The following is an 8,604-nucleotide window of genomic DNA, read 5'->3' as shown; positions in this document are numbered from 1 at the left end:
GCTCCTTGGTCTTCCAAACTCCATATGACCTAGCACAAGGCAAGGCCTGGGCCAAGTAGTGGGAGTGGGTGGGTAGGGGAACAGAGGTGGGGGGAAGGGTTTGGGAATCTTTCAGGATAGCATTTGAAATGTAAATAAAGAAAATAATAATAATAAAAAATAAAAAAAAAAAAGAAAAAAAAAGGTAAGGAAGGACAGAAGGAAGGAAGGAAAGATAACATGTTCTCTCGTGTCTAATAAATATATAAAATTGTTTACACACATGTAGTCAAAGTAACTGGTATACTTGCATGATGTGAAAATGTCATTATGAAAATTATTTTTATGTACAATGAAGATACACTGACAAAAAGAATGTAAAACCTGGAACTGGAGATATTGCTCAGCAGGTAAGAGCATTTAACTGCAAGAGGAGGACTGGAATTCAGTTCCCAGCATCCAGATTAGTGACTCACAACCACCCATAACTGCAATGCCAGAGTTTCAAAGCTGTCCTCTGGCTAGCCTGGACACTTGCCTGTACACACATGCACACACACACACACACACACACACACACACACAAATGAATAAAAAATGTTTACATTAAAAACCTTTTTGTTGGGTATAATGACATATGAATATGATCCCAGCACTTGGGAAATGGAGGTAGGAGAACAAAATGTCACCCACAACTACATGCTAGGCTACCCTGGGCTACATGAGGTCCTTTCTCAGACAGGTATGGGAGCACCTATCTATAATCCCACTGTCTTAGCTAGGGTTTTACTGCTGTGAAGAGACACCATGACCATGACAACTCTTAGAAAGGACAACATTTAATTGGGGCTGGCTTACAGGTTCAGAGGTTCAGTCCATTATCATCAAAGTTGGGGCATTAACAACATCCAGGTAGTCATGGTGCAGGCAGAGCTGAGAGTTCTACATCTTCATCTAAAGACTGCTAGTGGAAGAGTGACTTCTAGGCAGCTAAGATGAGGATCTTAAGCCCACACCCACAGTGGCACACCTACTCCAACAAGGCCATGTCCACTCCAGCAAGGACACACCTACTCCAATTAGGCCACACCTTCTAATAGTGCCACTCCATGGACCAAGCATATACAAACCATCACGTCCACTATTCACAAAGGCAAAGACTGAGTATTGCTGACTTTAAGACCATCATGAGCTACTTAGCAAGTCTAAGGCCAGTTTGGTCTCTCAATCAATCAATCAGTCAATCAAACAAACAAACCGATAGGCAACAACCCTATTCTTAACAAACTCCAACTTTGCTTTATACGTTTTTTGTGTTTTTTTTTTTTTTTTTAAATTAAAGACAAAGATTGGTAACTCTGCGTGACATGGTGAGAGAAGATGCCAGGGTACAGTAGCCAAGAAGGGGGCCTGCTGGAGCTAAGGGAGCATCTTCGACTTCTTCAGCGTCACAGGCACCTTAACCCTGAAGTGGATCTAGCTTTAGGAGACACACGTCTGTAGTGCTTTGGCCTGGAGCAGGGCCAGACTAACACTCTAGGTCATCGCCAGTTATTTAGTCCTCTTTTGTTCATGAAAGGAAGCCGTGAGAATCCTGGGCCCCTGGAGCAGAGCACTAGAGGGAATGCGAGTCCAGCAGAATGCGGGCAGGGGACACAAGGAGCAAATGCTGCTGGTATTTACCTTTGTGGGTCAGAGTGTGGAAGGGTAGGAAAGAACTCAGCAGACAGCATGGCCAAGGTTGAGACACAAGGGTGTGTGTGTGTGTTTCACTCCCCCACAGTGGGTGAAGGGAACCATGGAAGGCACTCTCCTTGAGTTCTGGTGCCTCAAATCTCGGAAATCGAGTGCTTGAATCTGTTCGTAGATGCTTCAATTAAACGGAATTTTGCCACTTTCGGAGTTTCCCATTTCCCAGCCCTCCTTCTCTTTTGCTCTTTTAGTCACCTCAAACCGTCGGTATTCTTTTAGTATACCTAACAAGGAAGTGTGAGTTTCTATTTTGCCAAACCTCCTGAAAAATCTTACTGCTTCCTGTAGAAATGGTCATGTCCCAACATGGCTCTGTGCTGTATGCTTAGACTATCGTGGGGGAAAATTTTTTTTAAAAGAAAATCACAAAACTCATCTGAAAATTGAAGCTAGGCATGGTGACATATGCCTGTAATCTCAGCAGTCAGAAGGCTGAAGCAGGAGGATTGCAAGTCTGGGGCCAGCCTGGGCTCTATAATGAGATGCTGTTTTAGAAAAAAAACCTGTCTCAAAAAACAAACAAACAAAACAAAAACAAAAACAAAAAATTTTTTACTCAACGTGGCCACACTGGGAAGTTGGACAGAAAGATCCAGTTTTCCTTCCGGATTCTGATGAGAGATTCCAAAGTAAACAGATTCCCAGTCAGCGTGTGCTACTCCTGCCTGCCACTGACCCATCATGTAAGGTGATGGATCTGCTAAGTTGCTAGAACTGTGTGGACTCTCTGGGAGAAAAGTTGCCTCTCTGGCTGCGGCCTTTTTCTTATTTCAGTATGAGATTCCTAGAGAAATTCCCATTTATTTGGGTTCCATTGTTTCAGTAGTCAAATTGAAAGACACAGTGTCTCTTTAGGATGTCTTCATTTCCTCCAGGGCTGTTGCATGGAGTCTAGGTCCCTATATGGAATCACATTCTGGTCTACCCTAACCCTAACTTACTGTCTTCAGTCACATGTGTCTCCCTGACCTTGGGCTAGATTCCTATTGACAAATGACTTTGGTTCTTGCACTATTGTATGTGTTGTGGTTTGAAAATGTTTGGCCCAGGGAGAGGCACTATTAGGAGATGTGGCCTTGTTTGGAGGAAGTGTGTCACTGTGGGGTGGGCTTTGAGACCCTCCCCCTAGCAGCCTGTAAAACAGTCTTTACCTCTCTGCCTTCAGAACAGGATGTAGAACTCTCAGCTCCTCCAGCACCATGTCTACCTTGACACTGCCATGCTTCCACCACGATAAGGGACTGAACCTCAGAACCTGTAAGCCAGGCCCAGGATTGCTTCTTGCAGCCGATTTGCCTTTCCTGTCACTGTTATGTAGCCTAAGGATTCCTGGGTGTTACTCCACCCTATTGAGCAGATTTCTTGCAGATCAACCTAAAGATGAGCTTTCATGAGTTAATGCTGCCTAGATGAATTAGTGATTTCACAGAATTCCTGACTTGATTAAAGTAATTTTAGGAAGAAAGTTATGATGGTTTTAGTTGTTAGAAAGAGGAAATAAAGTTAGAATGTAGAATAGAATATGCCCACTCCTCATAAGTAAAGGCTACATACTAAGAAATACAGTGAGCTTTCATACACTAAAAAGAGATGTGGGCTTGGGACAAATTTGTGTTCAAGGAAAAGCATTCTGCACCAGGGATGAAGCCACAGGTGTGCGCTGTGATAAGGTCATGTAAAAACTGTTGCTTTGAACTTATAACAAGCTTACAGTATGAAGCTGCTTTGAACTTGTTACGGATGCTTGCCACACCACCTCCAGTAGGATCTGNGTGACAAGTTCCACAGACTGAGGCCTCCTGGAACCGGTTGTAGAACTCTTCGCTGGGGAAAAAATATTGAGCCATAGTTCTCATGGCAATCTGTCTTGTCTTCTCTTATTCCTTTTCTTATTTACATGTGCCTGGTAGCCTAGGCCAAGATCTTAAGTGAGAATGGGTAAGAAACCATCCCTTGAGATGGGGTCACTAACATGACCTTATCCCCAGGGAAACCAATGCTTTACTTTTTAAATAATTTACAAAACTATTATGATAAAAACTTTCCCAACAATAAAATTTCATATGGCTACATGTGTGTCATTGGAGGTGGGTTTTGGTATATGGTAAAGAAAGTCTTAATTAGAATTAAAATAGTTCAAATTTATGTGTTGAAGATTTATTTAAAAAAATCACACATTAGATGTTAAATAATAATTTGAGCATAAGGGGCTGAAGAGTTAGGTCAGCAGTTAAGAGCACTAAAGATTTATTAACCTGCTCTTGGAAATATACCACTAGCCTTGGACGATTCCCCCACTGAATATATCCTTTTAGAATTGTTATATTTTGATGATTTATATTAATAATGGTGTTACCTGTTCTGTTTGTGATGCACTGAATACATAGTTTCAGAGTTATAACGCTCAGATGATTTTTGTGCTTTACTGTGCCAAATGATTTTTGTTGGTATTTGTGATTTTTTTTCACTAGATACAGTTTTTGAGAGTTGTAATGTTTTTTTTTTTTTAATGTCTAAAATCCCCTGCTTGAGAGCTGCAGAATATGTTCAGAATAAAAGAAAAAAATTATAGCCGTGCCTTGAAACCCAGGTAACTCACCCTCAAAGCCTGTTTCCTAGTCTGCGAGGGATGTGTTCCTTGTCCTTCTGCCTAGGGGGAAAGTCCCTGGACCATGGCAGAGAGTGCTACATGCACATGCACAAAGTTACACACACACACACACACACACACACACACACACACACACCAGTCAAGAAGCAACACCCCCTCCACCGCCAGCTGAGCAGCGTCATCTGTAAGCTCTCCTAGAAAAAAAAGTTATCAAGTACTTACTGTATACAAAAATCATCAAATCTGATAAAAGAGGAGTGTGTTTACCCAAAGGCACGGTGCCCAGGCACTTCCAAAGATTAATGATGTCTTATTTCTAAGAAGTCCCATGCAGTGGGAAACTGAGTTATGAGCGTCTCGTTTCCATGACTGTCATTACCTTGTCCAAGCTTCCTCTCCCATCTATAAAACGCACATAACCGTGGAGCATTGACTTGGGTCATCTATTCATCGATCTGTGAACGTGCATCAAGATGTCAGATAACTACTTGTGCAAATTGGTTATGCTCCCAGACAAAGAAACCAAAATAAATCAGGCCTTTGGTCAGCACACAGTCAGCGTGACCCAGAGGCAGAGTCTGGGTGCCCCTCACTGGCCTTCTCTACCGCCTTTGAGTGCCAAGCAGACTTGGCACTTGGCTTTGCCCGCATCCCCTTCTCAGCGCCAGACGCTTCAGCCACCTGCCGAGGGTGCCTATGTCTACAGTCTTTACAGTGTTATAAACTCCATCTGGGTCAGCTAGCCCCAAGGAGAAGGAAGGCCGGTGAACATCAACAGCACAGGATGTTTCAAGTGTATGCTTTAAGAGAAATAATCAACAATATAGGTTAATCTGCATAAAAATTTAAAAATATGAAGTAACATAAAGGGATATTACGATTGCTTTTTTAGCCCTGCTTTAAACTATTCTCATGCACACCTGTCTGTCAAAACTATTTTTAAGACTGTATTTTGAAGCCAAAAAAAGTAGTTGAAATATTATTATCTGTGCTTATTTGATAAAATTGCCTTTTTAGGGGGGCGTGGAGACAATATTAGTGAGAGTTCTTTGGTTTTGTTGTTTTACATTTTATTTACTTATTTGGTGTGTGTGAGTGAGTGTGTGTGTGTGTGTGTGTGTGTGTGTGTGTGTGTGGCCACGGTTTCCACAGAGAAATCAGAGAACAACTTTCAGGGGCCAGTTATCTCCCTCCACCATGTGGGTTAGAGGAATTAAATTTAGGTGGTGAGACTTGGCTCACAAAAATTCCTTTCCCCCATGGAGTTATCTTACCAGCCCTCAATGTAAAAGTTCATTGTGAGATACCCCTTCTCTGTTGCTTGAGATCATGCAAGCATTTCCAGGAAATGCAGGTTCCAGCTTTTGGGTTTTTTCCTGACTCGTTGGTCAGAAAGGTATAAGGAAGGTGTATGGTTTATAGGAAGACAAGAGGTTTAAGTTGCAGCGCGGTCCTCCTGAGAGTTGGAAAGGCCCCAGGTCTGACCCAGACCCTCTCATCACAAGGTCCCAGACGCTTCCTGTGCAGCTAAGCGTGAAAGAAGCCAAGCGCTTGGAGCCCCTTCCTGTGCCGCTGCCCGCCCCAAGGCAGCACTGCTATGCAAGATTTGTACACAGCTTTCACACCTCCTTGATGAGGACCTAGCAATAGAAATCCCAAGTCTGTGGGAGTAAACACCTCCTGCTCAAGTCACAGTCATGAGTTCTGGGAAAGCTCTGAACGAATGACCTTCTAAGTCTCCTGAGGGCTGAGGGGCCTCCAAAGGGAGCCAAGGTTAAAACAAAACAAAACAAAACAAAACCTTTCTGCCTCCATCATCAAAATCCGTTTGAGGGTCAGAGCTGTTGTGTTTGCTGACCTTTAAGTCACAGTAAGTCATTTACCTATGGAGGACAGTGGGAAGACTCGCAACCATAGCACTTTAAAGTCAGCTGGGAAGATCCGCTCAGCTCCCTCTATCCAGGGCCCTACCTTTCTCTTTTCCTTCCTGGGCCAGATGGTGTTTTTAGCCTTTGCTCTTCCACCAGAGGGCACCAGCAGGCACTTGGGTTGGTCACAGATTCCAATAGACTTAGGACCTTGAGTGCATGCCTGATGATAGAGGAAAAATAGAAACGACAGAAGCCAAAACAGTCACGTCTGTCTGGGCTGCCAGCCATAACCATGTGTGATCACGAGAGCTTGTCAGAGTCGGAATGGCCCAGGCAATCAGTGCCTGCTACAGGGCCGTGTCCCTCAGACCTATGCTGTGATCTTAAAGCAGGCAGCCACCCAAGGCCCTGACAGGAGCAGCACTTGAGGCTCATCTGAGAAGTGCCAACCTTCTCACCTTGAGTTTTTCTTCCTGAAAACTGCCAGTCATCACAAGCCTGTGTGACCAGACACTCCGTCCCTCTGAGTTTTGGCATCTACTACTTCTGTTTCTTCAGCTCCATCACGATCTCGCTAGCCCCAGCCCTAGCCTTGGCTTTGGCTACCAAGTACTCACCTGGCATCTACCTCTCCTGGGCCTGGCTTCTTAAGGTCCTTCCATGGGAGCATATGGGTCACCTGTGGGGGTCTAGTGCCTGATGCAGAGGGAGAGATGAGGGATGGATAACAAGGACTCCTTCCTGACCTTGAGGAGCTCACATATGTCACCCAGTTTGTCCTGGCAGCTCGATGCTGGTTTTTTTTGTTTGGTTGGTTTTTTTTTGTTTTTTTTTTGTTTGTTTGTTTGTTTTTAATTTTAGAGGCCACTGAAAATAAATGGTTGAAACCTCAGGCTCTGAGGCTGTAAAGATTTCATTCAGGTTCTGGCTGCCTGTTACTAGCAGAACGACTCACTTTGCCTTCTATATTGTTTTAAGGGGTGTGTGTGTATGTGTGTGTGTATGTGTGTGTGTATGTGTGTATGTGCATATGTCTCTGTGTGTGCATGTGTGTGTGCATAATATGTGTGTACGTGTGTGTGTGTGTATATGTATTTGTGGGTAAGTGTGCATATGGGTATGCAAGTGTGTGCATGTGTGTGTGTGTGTGTGTGTGTGTGTGTTTTCAGGATGTGCATATGTGGACACCCATACCACAGCATGTGTGTAGAGATCAGAAGACAACTTTATGGAGTAGATGTCCTACTTTCACCTTTACTGGGCTCCAGGGATTGAAATGAATTGCTGGCCCTGCCTTCTGATTAGGTCTTGGTATTCACCTCCCTAAAATGGACATAACAGAGTGTGTAGAGATAGCTCATAGTTAAGAGTGTTCACTATTCTTCCAGCATACCAAAGTATGTTGAGAGATGCACAGCGTCTGCATCTCCAGGTCAGGATCTAACACCCTCTTCTGGCCTCTACAGACAACTATACGCATATACATACACATAGACAAACATACAAACCTCAGACTTAATCACCAGTTCAGGGAAGGAAAAAATATGTGGTGTGTGTGTGTGTGTGTGTGTGTGTGTGTGTGTGTACTTAACCAGAAATCTTTTTCACAAACAAGCAAGCAAAAATAAACTAATAATGATGAGGATAATTAGGGTTTTTTTTTTAACTACTTCATGCAATATTATGAGGATTGAGTGAGACATTGTACATAGACTTAACATAGTGCCAGCCCTATTTCCTGTGAGTACCAACACACAGCAGTAGAGTCTTTCTTAATTAGTGCATAACAGTGACAGCAAGCAATGAAAGATGACCCAGACAGAAGGTCTAGATTTTGGTTGTAGATATAATGTGACTTCATTCTGTATACCTCGATTTCTCCATCTATAAAGTGCCCATGGCGCTGACTGCCTTTTGTTCCTGTGTGACTAGTATTTATCAAACGTTAACCTTGCTGCCGGCTGCCGTTGTGAGCTCTTTTGGTACCAGTGCATTTACTATGCCCTACATCCTAGTTTCACATATTAGGAAACTGAGACCCACAAGTTGAGGACCACGCGGCTAGTCACAGAAGGAAGCGGCATTCCGTACCCAAGCCCGGCAGTCTGGCTCAGAGCCTGCCTTCTTACTCCTGATACCATGAAGCCTCACATAATGCAACAATCCCAACTGTGCCTGGGAGCAGGGATCACTGTGTACACAGACAATTCGCAACTACATACCCCGCCGCTCAGGGTTTGGGTTTCAGCTGGGAGCCTTAAGCAAATACGGCGTGGAGTTGGGGGACTGCTCTAAACGGCCCTGCAGGGTTTGCCTCAGCAGCTAGTACTTCTGAGTTTTGTGGCTAAAAAGTGTGATGGATTTTTAATCCCTGGTACCATAAAGGGTGAT

The sequence above is a fragment of the Mus pahari genome, chromosome 5, assembly GCF_900095145.1.
Source record: "Mus pahari chromosome 5, PAHARI_EIJ_v1.1, whole genome shotgun sequence".
Lineage (NCBI taxonomy): Eukaryota > Metazoa > Chordata > Mammalia > Rodentia > Muridae > Mus > Mus pahari.
The sequence above is the reverse complement of the archived record's forward strand: the minus strand, read 5'-3'. Positions refer to the sequence as shown.